We start from the raw sequence: 17,056 nt of genomic DNA, 5'->3' as shown, positions 1-17,056 counted from the left end.
CATGCGCCATAGTTTGCAGCTTTTTAACCCACTTTTGGGACATAAAAAGCTTATAAATCTCCAAAATATCTTAGCGGGAGTGCCTTTAAGGCATATTTTCTTTAATGGACCTTAGCAAAGATGAATGTGGGATTATGTCTATCCAAAACTTCTAGCACACGTGTTGCAGGGTTTCTTATAAACTATTAACATGTTTTTCATTGTACTGTACCGAGTTACGACTGTGGTCACTGCTGCCATATTACCCTTCCTTCTAAATCCCTTTAAATATGTTCGTGGCCAAAGCAACAATTGGCGCAGCGAACTTGTTCATTAAATTACCATATCCGGATTTGCAGGTTTTAATCATTAGTATAGGCCAGTGCATAATAGAGCAGAGACAGAATGTAATGCTGCATGCAACCCATATACTGGTTTATTACTATGGTGATTCCCTAGATATTTGTCAGAAAATGCTATACATTACTCACCCGCTTAAACACCTGCTAATTCAAAACCGCACCCATGGCCTTTGTACAGATCTCAATGAAAAGTGACCCTGCTGATTATATGCTGGACAACCTCTTTAAATTACAAGGAAAAAGTTTTTGGGGGGGATCTATATCTTGTAATCCTCTCATTTTGGTTACATTGGACACTTGCATATGGTCATTTTCCTTCATTCCTTCACAGCCGGCAGTGTAAGTATGTGAACATTGTGGTACCAGCACAGGGGTGCACAAACAGTTGTGGTCCAAGGGCCACCTTGACAAATCTAACCAGTTTCAAGGGCCATAATAAACCCCCATAAAGGGCTATTTCCAGAAATATTTATGACATATCAAAAGTTTATTCCATAAATACCTGATAGGCATAGGTCCCAATTTATGGGATACCATCTATCAGGAGAATTGGAGTTCCCTTCTTCTCCGTTCACACTGCAAACAGGACATTAAAATGGAAAAATTGACACTTGAAATTTAGCTCTGGGGGTCTTGATCATCTTTGAGATGTTTCTACACCTTGATTGGAGTCCACTTGTTTTAAACTAGGTTGATTGGACATGATTTGGAAAGACACAGCCCTGTATATATTAGGTCTCACAGCTGACAATGCACATCACGGCAAAAATAAAGTCATGGGGAGGAAAGAACTGCCTGTAGTGCTCAGAAATATTGTTGTGTTAAGGCACAGAACTGGAGAAAGGTAAAAAAACAATATCTGCCCCACTGAAAGTTCCCATGAGCACAGTGACCTCCATAATTAAATGGAAGGTGTTTGGAACAACCAGGATTCTTCCTAGATAAATACCTTGGTAACAGAGGTGACCAAGAACCCAACGGTCACTTTAGCTGAGCTCCATCATGGATGCAGATAGAGAACTTACAGATGGCCAACCATCACTGCAGAACTCCACTAATCTGGGCTTAATAACAGAGTGGCCAGAAAGAAGCCTCTCCTCATTAAAACACACATGAAAACACCTAAAGGACTCTCAGACTGTGTGAAACAAGATTCTCTGGTGTGATAAACCAAGATTGAACGTTTTGGCCTCTAAGCATCATGTCTGGAGGAAACCAGGCACTACTCATCCACTCCTTAGTACCATCCCTAAAGTCAAGCTTGATAGTGGCAGCATCATGCTGTGGGGTTGATTTTAAGAGAATGGGACAGGGAAACTATCCAAGGTTGAGGGAAAACTGAATGGAGCAAAGGACATAGATATTCTTAATGAAAACCCATTATGGGATACTGATTGCAGAATAATAGGAAAAATCGTATTTTTAAAATTTCATTTTAGCACAAGGCTGTAACATAACAAAATGTGAAAAAAGTGAAAGGGTCTGAATACTTTCCAAATGAATTGTATATGACTTGATGAAACAACAGAGTGCATAACAATTGTACACCAGTAAACTACAATTAAAATAGCCACACTCATGATTGGCAACATTCCACCTCATCTAAAGCTTTCTGTTGTGCCAAATAGGGGGCAGAAGACCACCATTCCTTCTCCCACGCTACACACTGCTCTATTCTTTTTTGACATGTGAGTGCCCACTAGATACAGACAATCATATCTGTGACTAGCTTGTTGGGGGACACATACAATAATATCAAGGGCTGCATGTGGCCCCTAGACCACAGATTTTTCACCCCTGCAATAAGAGGAACTGGTTACAATGCCGGGGACTATTATAGTTTGCAGTAATTGAAGTTATTAAAACCTGAGTTGTTAAATAATGAAAGCAGTGGTCAACCCTTACCCACGTAAGATAGACTTTGTTTGAGTCCTATTTCGAAGAATTAGTTGGTGGGTGCTAACTAACGGTTCACGGCTTCTTTAATTCTAAGTAACATTGTCCTTCTTCAACCTCTGTAGTCAAGACACATCTACTGATTATATACAATGCACAAACAGATTAGTGACCATTTGCTGACCAACACTCATGGGTGAAGTACTCTGGTAACTAAGCAATCTATTTCCTTGTCTTATTTGTCACATTTCACATGTCATTGTAAACTCCTAATGCATGACACGTCAAGGTTTCCCGTTATAGTAGGCAGGGATCCATAATTGGCATTCACTGTCTCCCAGCTGGTCAAGTCCTAATGTCTCACTCTGTTACCCATGCTTTTTAGCAAAGAATCAAAAAAGCGTGCAATTCTAAATTCGCTGTCTTTGTGAGGTTGTTTGCTAGACTGCAAACATACGTCTGAAGACTGTACACTACCATTAGGAGCTATTAAGATTTCACAAAACCGAGAATTCCAGGCTTAGTATTGTGAAGAATTATACATAATTACTTTATCGCCTCAATGGGTCAAAAATAGTATGAAATTGTATGCAGCTCTTGACATTTTCACTTTTCAAGTCGCCCCCGCAGCGTTTTTTAAACACACAAACGATTGTACTTGATAGTGTGACAGCAAGACATTTTAAAATAATCCTTTGGTCAATTTGTAAAGTAAAGAACATGTTTAGTGAATGCTGTGACGAATGGCTTTTAGCATGAAAGAGGGATAAAACCATAGACCTTGCTGCAGTAGTCCTACTTTATATTAGGGAAGCTTAGCAAAGAGCATGTGAGGTTTCCGTTTTTTGTGTTTAATTTCAATATAACTAAAAGCGGCTCCTGTTCCAATGCTAACAGGTCTCTACTAGTTGGTCCCTCTTGACATGCGGTAAATGACTCCTTAGCCAATTACTGGCTGAGACTTATCCTTCTCCTCACTTTTGAATCCACTCATCGCATTTCCTAAAAATAAAAAACTGCAGGAAAAAACTGTACCAAAAAATGATATGATTGAATTCCGCTATAGCAAATGCATTGTAATAACCTCAAATAGCATTTGACTGTACTGCACTTATCATATAAAAGTGCAGGGTGAAAATGACTACTCTTTCCAATGACCTTGAACACAATGAAAGTTAGTATTTTATATAATTTATTGTTTCATGTTATATAAATGTCGATTTTGTAAAAGGTGTCAGTTTGTCACTTTGATGTTTTCCGTGGTTGAACGTTTTCAGTCTCTTTTTGTTCTTTCTATCTGTCAAAAAGTAAAAAAAAGAATTTCGACATCAGACATTTATCTTAAATCCATTTGGCGTTTAATTCTGTAACACAATGATTTCAGTTGTAAAAATGCATTTGCATATTAACTAGTGAAAGACGAGGGGTAGTCTATGGGGTGTTCAGTGTTAGCAGTACAGACTCAGACAATGGGGAGTCTCTCCAGACACAAAAAGGACTTGGACATGCATATTGTGTCTGGAACAGCAATATGGGAATATATTAGTGTTCTGCTGACATGCACCATTACCTTTTCAGTGGCTTATAGGTATACAAAACGCATCAGTCAAACTCAATGCCATGAAGATAGATTTTATTTAGAGTGTCATATCATATCTATCCATACGTGCGCAAAAACATACACGTACACTGTCAGTCTATGGGGTCTATGGGGTCAGAGTAAAACTCATTGAAGCTGAATGTAAGGTAACCCTGCAGAGTACTAGTAGTATGCAGAAGAGCATATCTGAATCCACAGTGTATTAAATTCATCATACATCATTGCTTCAGTCTCAATTTTTTTCTGCACCAAATAGATTATCAAAGGTCCAGACTGGTGATGATGGTGTGTAGGTGTTGAAAATATTTTCTTAATTAGCCCCCTTATTTATTATCATTGAAATGACACATTCCTTTATGACCATACTATTCTTCAGGGGTGGACTGGCCGTAGATCCTACAGGGAAATTTCCAGGTGGTCTGATGGTCAGTGGGCCATCTGAGCCCTCTATCATGGCACTGGGTACGTAACGATTAAGTGCTATCAACATTAATTAATGCGAAGAGCAGGGGTATAGCTATAGGGGGTGCAGAGGTAGCAGTCGCAACCGGGCCCAGGAGCCTGAGGGGGCCCAAAGACCCTTGTGGTGCATAAGAAGACACCAGTATTATAGAAAGTCCATGCTGGTCAAGTTACACCTCTGACTCAAGGGAAGGGGGTTAAATCTGGAATTTGGCATGGGGGCAGGGGTGCCATTTGAATTTTAGCCTCGGGCAGCACGAAGGCTATGCGCTTCCTGCCCCTGGCCACAAAGCACTGAGGAAAGGGGTGCCCCAAGTTGAACTCTTGCACTAGTGCCTATGAGCCATTAGCTACGCCCCTGGCGAAGAATATCAGGTACCTATGTTCCTGGGTGGCAGCCACAGGTCCCCTCCTTAACTTAACAGTATTACCATCTTTAGGACAGTGATATAGTTGAATACTAAAGCGGGGGCACCAGTATTTTGTGCTGCACTCTGATATTTGGTTCTGCTGGGGTGGTATTTTGTGCTGCAATACGGTATTGCTGGCCCCACCTACTTCTGTTTTCCTTGCTAACTTGTGTTGCCCCACCACCTTTCAATTTGGTCCCACCTACATGTGGCCACTTTTAGTTTTTTTATTCCAGGGTCACTTTAAGTTCCCAGTCTGTCTCTTCCATTCTTCTTCCACTGGCAGAGTTAGGGTCCAATCACACGTCCGTAGAGCATTGCGGATCCGCAATACTCCCAGCTGGCACCCCCATAGAAATGCCTATTCTTGTCCGCAATTTTTTTCCAGAGCCGCGGAGCGGAAGATCGGCGGTGCGTTCCGGAAATGCGGATGCGGACAGCACACTGTGTGCTGTCCACATCCATATCGTCCCCATAGAGAATGAATGGGTCCTCACCCATTCCGCACAATTGCGGAACGGATGTGGACCACAATAGATTTGCAACAAGAGCATAACACTATCATATGAATATAGAATAGAGATGGCCCGAACTATCCGACGGCGAACAGTTCCCGGCGAACATAGCTTGTTCGCGTTCGCCTCTGCCGGGCGAACACATGCGATGTTCGGTCCGCCCCCTATACATCATCATTGAGCAAACTTTGACCCTGTACCTCACAGTCAGCAGACACATTCCAGCCAATCAGCAGCATACCCTCCCTCCCAGACCCTCCCACCTCCTGCACAGCATCCATTTTAGATTCATTCTGAAGCTGCAGTCTTAGTGAGAGGAGGGAGACTGTAACTGCTGCTGATTTAATTGGGAAATCGATAGCTAGGCTAGTGAATTCAGTGTCCACTCCAGTCCTGAAAGACTCATCTGATCTCTGCTGTAAGGACAGCGTCCTGACAGCACCCCAAAAAGCCCTTTTTAGGGCTGCAACATTAGTCTGCTTTTTTTTTTTCCTTTATATACATATTGCAGTTGCCTGGCCTGCCTGTGTGTGAGGAGCTGCAGGCCCACAGACTGTAGTGTGCCCACTGCCAGTGCTCACCCCTGTCATTCCGTGTGGCACAGGACTTTGCTTAAAAAAAGGCACTTAATTTTTACACTTTAATCTAAGGTTAGTTGCCTGCCAGTGTGTGTCAGGCTGACTTCCACTGACTGTAGTGTGCCCACTGCCAGTGCCCACCACTTATACCGGCTGGCACAGGACTTTGCATAAAAAAGGCATTTAATTTTTACACTTTAGTGTAATTTCAGCTGCTTGCCTGCTGCTAGTGTGTGTCAGGCCGACTTCAACTGACTGTAGTGTGCCCACTGCCAGTGCCAACCACTGATACCGGGTGGCACAGTAGCTTGCCGATAAATAAGGCATTTAATTTTTAGACAGTAGTCTAAATTCAGTTGCTTGCCTGCTGCCAGTGTGTGTCAGGCCCGCTTCCACTGACTGTAGTGTGCCCACTGCCAGTGCCAACCACTGATACCGGGTGGCACAGTAGCTTGCCGATAAATAAGGCATTTAATTTTTAGACAGTAGTCTAAATTCAGTTGCTTGCCTGCTGCCAGTGTGTGTCAGGCCCTCTTCCACTGACTGTAGTGTGCCCACTGCCAGTGCCAACCACTCATACCGGGTGGCACAGTAGCTTGCCGATAAATAAGGCATTTAATTTTTACACTTTAGTGTAATTTCAGTTGCTTGCCTGCTGCCAGTGTGTGTCAGGCCCGCTTCTACTGACTGTAGTGTGCCCACTGCCAGTGCCAATCGTATACACACACTGGATGTTTTAAAGAACGTTATTCCAAACAATTTAGGAATGTTAGTTGATTTATGCCCTTTATGGATTAAAACCCGACTCTGCGTCCACTACGTAATTTTCCATGGGAGTTTTGCCATAGATCCCCCTCCGGCATGCCACAGTCCAGGTGTTAGACCCCTTGAAACAACTTTCTCATCACTATTGTGGCCAGAAAGAGTCCCTGTGGGTTTTAAAATTCGCCTGTCTATTGAAGTCTATGGCGGTTCGCCCGGTTCGCCAGTTCGCGAACATTTGCGGAAGTTCGCGTTCGCTGTTCGCGAACTGAAAATTTTATGTTCGCGACATCACTAATATAGAACTGAATCTATAAGAAATGTATACAGCACCATGTTGAAGCCATACAAGAAAGAATTAAGGTGCAATTAAGGTCAGGTGTGGTGATTTTAGCTCCACATCATGACACTCCCTGTAGGAGCATCTTGACCGAGAGGCCTAATGTCACAGATAAAAGCACTGGGGGCAGGTCTTGTCATTCTCTGGATTTTGAAGTGTTTAACCGAAGCTTTTCCTCCCCTAATTCTTTTCTTAACTGCCTGTTTCTGTTTTGTTTCTACACGTTTTCTTGTTATTGCTGTGTAATAGTATAATTGTCAATGTAGGGTTTGTAGGGCATGTAGGGCTTGAACACACAGTTTAAAATATACTTTTAAAAATTATGCAAGTTAGATGTTCAGAGGACATGCCCTAGCCCCTTGGTGCACCAAACTTCTGTCCATCTTCTCATTATGTCCTTCCCTCCTTTTGTCGATTGACAGGGCAAGGTGTCTATATCCTGCTCTCACCTGTGCCGCACAGCTTTTTTCTCCAGGGCAGGAAGGAGATTACTGCACATGTGCCGAAGTTTGGTGTACACAGCTGTCAGACTCAGAGCTCCTTAAATTATTACTGCTAGAAACTGCACCTTGAATTGCTTATGTATACTGATTGGAAATCAATATATTTCATTGGAAAATACGAGGGTATAAATTGTATCTAGTAGTGTTAGATTTTAACAGATCACATTTAATTGTATAGTTGTCCAGAACAGAAACTCATATAACTATGAAGATCTGTAGGGGCACCTACACTGTACATTATTAACTTAGGCTACTTTCACACTCGCGTTTGGTGCGGATCCGTCTTGTATCGGCACAGACAGATCCGCTTGTATCCGGTAATAACGGATCCATTTGCATTATTCATTAAAAAAAAAGTCTAAGTCAAAACGGAACCGTCTTGACTTACATTGAAAGTCAATGGGGGACGGATCCGTTTTCAATTGCACCATATTGTGTCAGTGAAAAACGGATCCGTCCCCATTGACTTACATTGTAAATCAGGACGGATCCGTTTGGTTCCGCATAGTTAGACGGTCACCAAAACTCTGCAAGCTGCGTTTTAGTGACCGTCTAAAAAAACGCAACGGAGACCAAACGCAGCCAAATTGATGCATTCTGAACGGATCCTTATCCATGCAGAATGCATTGGGACTGAACTGATCCGTTTTGGGCCGCTTGTGAGAGCCCTGAAACGGATCTCACAGGCGGACCTAGAAACGCCAGTGTAAAAGTAGCCTTACCCTGATAAGTGCAAATGGCAGTTTTACAACTAATACGCTATTTACTGGAGGAGCTCAGTTCAGGTCCATTTTATGAAGTCATCATCCTTTAGCTTATCTGTCCAAAACTTGAGTGTTTCCATATTCTTCAATTCTCTGTATGTAAACACTTAAAGAGGACCTGTCTCCTCTCCTGATATGTCTGTTTTAATAGCTTCATGCATTCCCCATGTAATAACAATTCTGGAACATCTATTCTTATGTCTGTATGTTGTGCCATTCCTGTATTATTTCTACTGGAAGTTATGAATGAATTGCTAGCAGTCTGCAGTAAGGGTACAGAGGGGAGGAAACCAGTTGGGGGGATGTGCCTGCACAGACTCACTGGATCCAATCAGTGCTGCCATTTTCAGTTTGTGCAGGTACACACCCCAACTGGTTACCTCCCCTCTGTACCCTTACTGAAGGCTAATAGCAATTCATTCATAACTTCTAGTAGAAATAATAAAGGAATGGCACAACATAGAGCCATAAGAATAGATGCTCCAGAATTGTTATTACATGGGGAATGCATGGAGCTATTAAAACAGGCATGTCCGGAGAGGTGAAAGGTCCTCTTTAAAGTATTAATTGTTCAGTAAGCAATTACTCATACTCCCACATAAATAGTATTAGGATCTGCTATTTTTCAGTTAGCACCCTAGTATGTTTAAGAAAACTGATGATGCAATCCAACAATTCCAGGATCTCCATGAAGAGATGACTGTTAGTACCCACAACGCATCTTACAATTTCAATGAGTGACTTTTTACTCTTTGGGAAAATTGCTTCCACGTTGAATAGGAAATAATCCTGCAGTCTTTGGTTTCTATGCATCCTTCTATTAAAGATATCATTGAAATGGAAAATGCCGTAACTTGGGTCTTGGAATATTGTAGTTTAATTTTGTATGTTGTGTGTTTTCTATGTTTTGTATGCTGTATTCTACTGTCTAAACGGTATAATAATAACAATCATTTTACTGTGTTTTTCAGTAAAAAGGTCAAGAAAGCTGAACCGTTATGCAGGAATAGCCAGAGAAAATGATGCTGTGGAAATTAAAAATGGAGATGTTAAATGTTAAGATTCTGGTAAGAATATTTTTTACTATCCAAAAGATCTGTTTTAAAGGGCTTCTGTCACCCCCAAAACACATTTTTCATTTTTGGGCTTGTTAAAATCCTTATTGAACGACTATTCCCTATATAGGGCTCTTACCTTGGTCTGTGGCTTTGTTTCATTAAAAATCGATCTTTTAAAATATGCAAATGACTTCACTACCAGCAAGTAGGGCGTCCTCAGCACTCCCTCAGTGCACCTGCGCCAATGACGTCACCGAAAGAGAAGATGTCATCGGCGCAGGCGCACTGAGGAAGTGCTGAGGAGGCGAGCGTCCTTCTCTCAGAGCGCCTGCGCCGAATGAAGACAGGCGCGGGATTTGAAATGCTGACAGGGCCAGCCGGAGGAGGAGAGCGCTCGCTGGCCCTGTCAATCAACAGGAGGAGGGGGCGGTTTTTTAAAAGGAGGATGTGGCGGCTACCAGCAAGTAGACGCCCTACTTGCTGGTAGTGAAGCCATTTGCATATTTTAAAAGATTGATTTTTAATGAAACCAAGCCACAGACCAAGGTAAGAGCCCTATATAGTGAATAGTCTTTCTATAAGGATTTTAACAAGCCCAAAAATGAAAAATGTGTTTTGGGGGGTGACAGAAGCCCTTTAATATCAATAATTTATTTTCATGGTTAAAGGGTTTATCCCAAATGCTTTGATTACTAAAGTATATAGATATATTAAAAACTCAGCTATAAAAATATTACTTCATCTAATAGCCAAAATATAATTAAGTTTCCAGAGGTTATGTACAGTCAACGTGGTAACACAAAAAGGGAGAAGGGGTACTAAATTTGCAAATTAATTTGAACATGGTTTCTGAGTTATCCCAATTGTCACACAGCAGCAACAATTATATACAGTAAAGACAATACGACACACTATTAAAATAATATACAGTACTGTTCAATGCTTAAGTACATACTTCCCAAATAATGCTAACATATAGGGTAAGATTTATCATCCCCCTATGTCATGCATTTGGAGTTAAAAAGTTGCAACATCCAATTTTGCAACGTTTTAAATCCCTTTGCAACTGGCATTTTTATGCTGCCCTTACCAGTTTCCTAAAGGGAGGCATGTTAAGGGCAGGATGTGGGTGGGACCATCAGCCCCAGCACAGTTATCATTATTTATGCCAGATTAGCAGAGCCTGGTTTCCTCCAGACATGATGCTTAGAATTGAGGCCAAAAAGTTAAATCTTGTTTCTCAAGTCTGAGAGTCCTTTAGGTGCCTTCGTATGTCTTTTACTGAGGAGAGTTTATTTTTTTCTGGCCATTCTACCATAAAGCCCAGATCGGTGGAGTGTTGTAGTGATGACTGACCTTCTGGAATGTTCTCCATTTGCAAACATTATCCTTGGAGCTCCGCCAAAGAGACCTTTGTGTTCTTTGTCACCTCTCTTACCAAAACCCTTCTCTCCTGATTACTTAGTTTGGTGGGGCTGCGAGCTCTAGGAAGAGTCCTGATTGTTCCAGACTTCTTCCTTTTAAGAATTATGTAGGCCACTAAGCTCTTGGGGAACGTTCAGTGCAGCAGAATTTTTTTGTACCTTTCTCCAAATCTATGTCTCCACACAATCCTGTCTCGCAGCTCTACAGGCAGTTCTTTTTGCCTCATTGCTTGGTTTTTGCTCTTATATTCATTAAGACCTTTTATAGACAGAGGTGTATCTTTCCAAATAATGTCCAACAACTGGATTTACCACAAGTAGACTCCAATTGGGGGGGAGAAACATGTTAAAGATGATCAAGAGAAATGGGAGGCCCCCAGAGCTAAATTTAAAGTGTCGTAGCAAAGGGTTTGAACACATGTCCATGCAAAATGTTAGTTTTTCCTTTTTAGTAAATTAGTAAAAATATCTAAAAATCTGTTTTCACTTTTTATTAAGGGGTATTGATTGCAGATTGATAAGGGAAAATTAATTATTTTGTTTTACCACAAGGCCACAACATAAAATGTGAAAAAGTGAAAGGGTCTGAAAACTTTACAAATACATTGTATATGTCTCAGTACATAAAAAATTGGAAAACACTAAGTAAAATTCATATTCAACATGTCTTGCAAATTTTGACAGTGAACTTGTAGCAACCAGTGTCAGGTAGCTGCTGCCAAGTCCTAAAAGCTCATGGAGTGCAGCAGGAGGGGCATAGATACACATGATCAGAATATAGTTCTGCTACTTTACAAATCACTAGTTATGGACTATTGTGTACAATTTGGGCTCCTGTGCACAGGAAGGAATTGAGCTTGAGAGGGTTCAAAAGAGGGCAACTAAAGTAATACATGGAAGGGGTGGACTACAGTACCCAGAAAGGATATACAACTTATATTTATTTTGTTTAGAAAATTCACCTGACAGAAAATGACTTGTGATAATGTTGCTGGAGGCACATTAGGTGGTCACTGGATACAAATTTTACTGTAGGCCAGTACAGGCCCCAAAAATTATGTCTTCACCTGACAGAAAAGAACTTGTGATGATGTGACTGGAGGTACATTAGGCAGTCACTGGATAAAAATTTTACTGTCGGCCAGAACAGGCCCCAAAAATTAGGCATTCAGCTGACAGAAAAAAACTTGTGATGATGTGGCTGGTGGTACATTAGACGGTCACTGGATAAACATTTTACTGTAGGCCATTGGAGAACAGGCCCCAAAAATTAGGCCTTTACCTGACAGAAAAGAACTTGTGATTATGTGGCTGGAGGTACATTAGGCCGTCACTGGCTAAAAATTTAACTGTAGGCCACTGGAGTACAGGCTCCAAAAATTAGGCATTCACCTGACATAAAAGAACTTGTGATGATGTGGCTGGAGTTACATTAGGCGGTCACTGGATACAAATTTTAATGTAGGCCAGTACAGGCCCCAAAAATTAGGCATTCACCTGACAGAAAATAACTTTTGATGTTGTGGCTGGAGGTACATTAGGCGGTCACTGGATACAAATTTTACTGTAGGCCATTGGGGTACAGGCCCAAAAAATTAGTCATTCACCTGACAGAAAAGAACTTGTGATTATGTGGCTGGAGGTACATTAGGCGGTCACTGGATACAAATTTTACTGTCGGCCAGTACAGGCCCCAAAAATTAGGCAATCACCTGACAGAAAAGAACTTGTGATGATGTGGCTGGAGGTACATTAGGCGGTCACTGGATACAAATTTTACTGTAGGCCATTGGGGTACAGGCCCAAAAAATTAGGCATTCACCTGACAGAAAAGAACTTGTGATTATGTGGCTGGAGGTACATTAGGCGGTCACTGGATACAAATTTTACTGTAGGCCAGTACAGGCCCCAGAAATTAGGCATTCACCTGACATAAAAGAACTTGTGATGATGTGCTTGGAGGTACATTAGGCCGTCACTGGCTAAAAATGTCACTGTAGGCCACTGGAGTACAGGCCCCAAAAATTACGCATTCACCTGACAGAAAAGAACTTGTGATGATGTGGCTGGAGGTACATTAGGCGGTCACTGGATAAAAATTTTACTGTAGACCAGTACAGGTCCGAAAAATTAGGCATTTACCTGACAGAAAAGAACTTGTGATGATGTGGCTGGAGGTACATTAGGCGGTCACTGGAAAAACATTTTACTGTAAGCCAGTTCAGGCCCCAAAAATTATGCATTCACCTGACAGAAAAGAACTTGTGAGGATGTAGCTGGAGGTACATTAGGCGGTCACTGGATAAACATTTTACTGTAGGCCATTGGAGTACCGGCCCGAAAAATTTGGCATTCACCGGACAGAAAAGAACTTGTGATGATGTGGCTGGAGGTACATTAGGCGGTCACTGGATACAAATTTTACTGTAGGCCAGTATAGGCCCCAACAAATAGGCATTCACCTGACAGAAAAGAACTTGTGATGATGTGGCTGGAGGTACATTAGGTGGTCACTGGATGCAAATTTTACTGTCGGCCAGTACAGGCCCCAAAAATTAGGCATTCACCTGACAGAAAAGAACTTGTGATTATGTGGCTGGAGGTACATTAGGCCGTCACTGGCTAAAAATTTAACTGTAGGCCACTGGAGTACAGGCCCCAAAAATTAGGCATTCAGTTGACATAAAATAACTTGTGATGATGTGGCTGGAGGTACATTAGGTGGTCACTGGCTTAAAATTTTACTGTAGACCAGTACAGGTCCCAAAAATTATGCATTCACCTGACAGAAAAGAACTTGTGATGATGTGGCTGGAGGTACATTAGGCGGTCACTGGATAAAAATTTTACTGTAGGCCAGTACAGGCCCCAAAAATTAGGCATTCACCTGACAGAAAAGAACTTGTGATGATGTGGCTGGAGGTACATTAGGCGGTCACTGGATAAAAATTTTACTGTAGACCAGTACAGGTCCCAAAAATTAGGCATTTACCTGACAGAAAAGAACTTGTGATGATGTGGCTGGAGGTACATTAGGCGGTCACTGGAAAAACATTTTACTGTAAGCCAGTTCAGGCCCCAAAAATTAGGCATTCACCTGACAGAAAAGAACTTGTGAGGATGTAGCTGGAGGTACATTAGGCGGTCACTGGATAAACATTTTACTGTAGGCCACTGGAGTACAGGCCTGAAAAATTAGGCATTCACCTGACAGAAAAGAACTTGTGATGATGTGGCTGGAGGTACATTAGGCGGTCACTGGATAAAAATTTTACTGTAGGCCAGTATAGGTCCCAACAAATAGGCATTCACCTGACAGAAAAGAACTTGTGATGATGTGGCTGGAGGTACATTAGGTGGTCACTGGATGCAAATTTTACTGTCGGCCAGTACAGGCCCCAAAAATTAGGCATTCACCTGACAGAAAAGAACTTGTGATTATGTGGCTGGAGGTACATTAGGCCGTCACTGGCTAAAAATTTAACTGTAGGCCACTGGAGTACAGGCCCCAAAAATTAGGCATTCACTTGACATAAAATAACTTGTGATGATGTGGCTGGAGGTACATTAGGTGGTCACTGGCTTAAAATTTTACTGTAGACCAGTACAGGTCCCAAAAATTAGGCATTCACCTGACAGAAAAGAACTTGTGATGATGTGGCTGGAGGTACATTAGGCGGTCACTGGATAAAATTTTTACTGTAGGCCAGTACAGGCCCCAAAAATTAGGCATTCACCTGACAGAAAAGAACTTGTGATGATGTGGCTGGAGGTACATTAGGCGGTCACTGGATACAAATTTTACTGTAGACCAGTACAGGCCACCAAAAATTAGGCATTCCCCTGACAGAAAAGATCGTTGCAGAAGAAGAAAGAAAATGAACCTTTTGGATGGCGCTGTCAGCAGGAGTCAGAAGCAGGTAAGTATTGATAACACAATACTTTTTATTTACAGTCAACGCGTTTCAGGGGCGGAGAGCCCCCTTAACCACCTCAGGACCGCCGTACGCAGGATTGCGTCTTTGCGGCGGTCCTGTTGTTCTGGGTGGACGCGCCGGTGCGTCCTCTCGCGAGACGCGAGATTTCGTGCATTGCCGGCCCGCGCATGCGCATCGCGGGCCGGCAAAAGTTAAAGAAGTATTTCGTCACCAGCCTGCCAGCAACGATCATTGGCTGGCAGGCTGGCGATTTTCAAAAAATCGAATCAGAAGCCAGATAACAGATCATATTAGTAAATATGATCTGTTATATGGCTTCTCTGCTCCTGTGCTGGTCCTTTTCGTCGGTTGGATCCAGCACAGGAGCAGACTTCACAGTGAGTAGCACCAACACCACACTTTAGCCCCAGATCACCCCCCTGCACCCCAATTAACCCTTTGATCACCCCTTTGATCGCCCCTGTCAATCACTATTGAAAGGAAAAAAAGTGATCAGTGTAAACTGTCACTTTTTTTTTTTTCACTAGTATTGGCTGTTAGGTTTTAGGGATAGTTTAGGCCCCTTGGTTAGGTAGTTAGCGTCAGTTAGCGCCCAGCCCACCGCACCGCAGTCACTTTATTCGCTGATTAGCGTATCGCTAATCAGCATTTGTACTTTTATAGTATCTGTAAGTGATCAAAACTGATCACGGTCAGATCTATAATAGTATTAGTGTCACTTTAGTTCGCCCTCCACCCAAAACGCAGTGTTTGCCCGATCAGGCCTGATCGGTCGCCCACACGTGCGTTCACCCACGCCCGCCCCACCGCAGTGACAAAAAAATTTTGTTTTTTGATCACTGCACATTCACTTTACAAGCACTGCGGCGATAAAAAAAATCAGTTTTGATATTTTTTATCAACCGCAGCAGCCTCCGGTACTTCGCTAGCCTCCCCTTTGTAAGACAGGTTTGCTTTTTTTCTTGGGTAGTCTCAGGGAATACCCCTAAATTTAGTAGTCCAAATGTCAAACAGGGGGTATTCTTCTGAAGAGGCCTACAGGATTCTGACCCAGTCGGATGAGGAGTGGGAACCCTCATCTGATGAATCTAGCGGGTCAGAATATGAACCTGTGGAAAGCAGTGGCTCTCTGACCCAAAGTTCGGACGAGGAGGTGGAGGTCCCTGGCAGCACCAGGCGTACCCGGCCGCCGTGTCGCTAGACCACAGGTTACGCAGGATCCGTTTCAAGAGCAGCAGAGTGGGGCTGTCGCTGCCGGATCACGTGGTGAGGCATACACCAGCAGCGCAGCCCTTCCTGGACCTAGTACCAGCACTGCCGTACAACATGGTGACGTGGCGAGCACCAGAAGGGCAGTTGAAGCTGGTACGGTGGCACGTGCACTAGTTACCCCGTCGCAGCCACCGCGCAGACAGGCCCGTAGAGCCCCTAGAATCCCTGAGGTGCTGGCAAACCCTGATTGGCAGTCACCAACTTCAGCCGCACCTGTAGTTCCCCCTTTCACCGCCCAGTCTGGAGTTCGGGTTGAGACGGCTCAAATCGGTTCGGCCCTGGGATTTTTTGAGCTGTTCTTGACTGCGGAGCTCTTGGACTTAGTCGTGGCAGAAACAAATCGGTATGCCACACAATTTATATCCGCCAACCCGGGAAGCTCTTATGCCCAGTCTTTCCGGTGGAAACCAGTCCAAGTTTCCGAAATTAAAAATTTTTTGGGCCTTCTCCTCAACATGGGTCTAACTAAAAAGCATGAATTGCGGTCATATTGGTCCACGAACCCAATTCATCACATGCCCATGTTCTCTGCTGCTATGTCCAGGACACGATTTGAGACCATCCTACGTTTTCTGCATTTTAGCGACAACACCACCTCCCGTCCCAGAGGCCACCCAGCTTTTGACCGGCTCCACAAAATTCGGCCCCTCATAGACCATTTCAACCAGAAATTTGCAGATTTGTATACCCCTGAGCAAAACATCTGCGTAGACGAGTCCCTAATACATTTTACCGGGCGCCTTGGCTTCAAACAATACATCCCAAGCAAGCGTGCCCGGTATGGGGTCAAATTGTATAAGCTCTGTGAAAGGGCCACAGGCTATACCCACAAATTTCGGATCTATGAGGGAAAAGATCAGACCCTGGAGCCGGTCGGTTGCCCTGACTACCTGGGGAGCAGTGGGAAGACAGTCTGGGACTTGGTGTCACCCTTATTCGGCAAGGGGTACCATCTTTATGTGGACAATTTCTACACAAGTGTGGCCCTCTTTAGGCATTTGTTTCTAGAACGGATTTGCGCCTGTGGCACCGCGCGAACTAGTCGCGTGGGCTTCCCCCAACGGCTTGTAACCACCCGTCTTGCAAGGGGGGAGAGGGCTGCCTTGTGTAACGAAGAACTGCTCGCGGTGAAATGGAGAGACAAGCGTGACGTTTACATGCTCTCCTCCATTCACGCAGACACGACAATCCAA

The 17,056-nt window shown here is 43.2% G+C and overlaps 1 protein-coding gene across 3 annotated transcripts in view; it reads left to right on the top strand.

Moving 5' to 3' along the window:
* The window catches only part of ATXN1 (ataxin 1), a 322,925-nt gene that overhangs the window by 88,773 nt on the left and 217,096 nt on the right, over window positions 1-17,056 (top strand). For all 3 annotated transcript variants that reach the window (XM_040432641.1, XM_040432638.1, XM_040432639.1), the window contains exon 2: window positions 9,143-9,238. The gene's annotated coding sequence lies outside the window, so the exon portion shown is untranslated. The remainder of the gene's footprint in view (window positions 1-9,142; window positions 9,239-17,056) is intronic.

Source organism: Bufo bufo, chromosome 5 (assembly GCF_905171765.1).
Source record: "Bufo bufo chromosome 5, aBufBuf1.1, whole genome shotgun sequence".
Classification (NCBI taxonomy): domain Eukaryota; kingdom Metazoa; phylum Chordata; class Amphibia; order Anura; family Bufonidae; genus Bufo; species Bufo bufo.
This window is presented reverse-complemented; position numbering and strand designations above follow the sequence as displayed.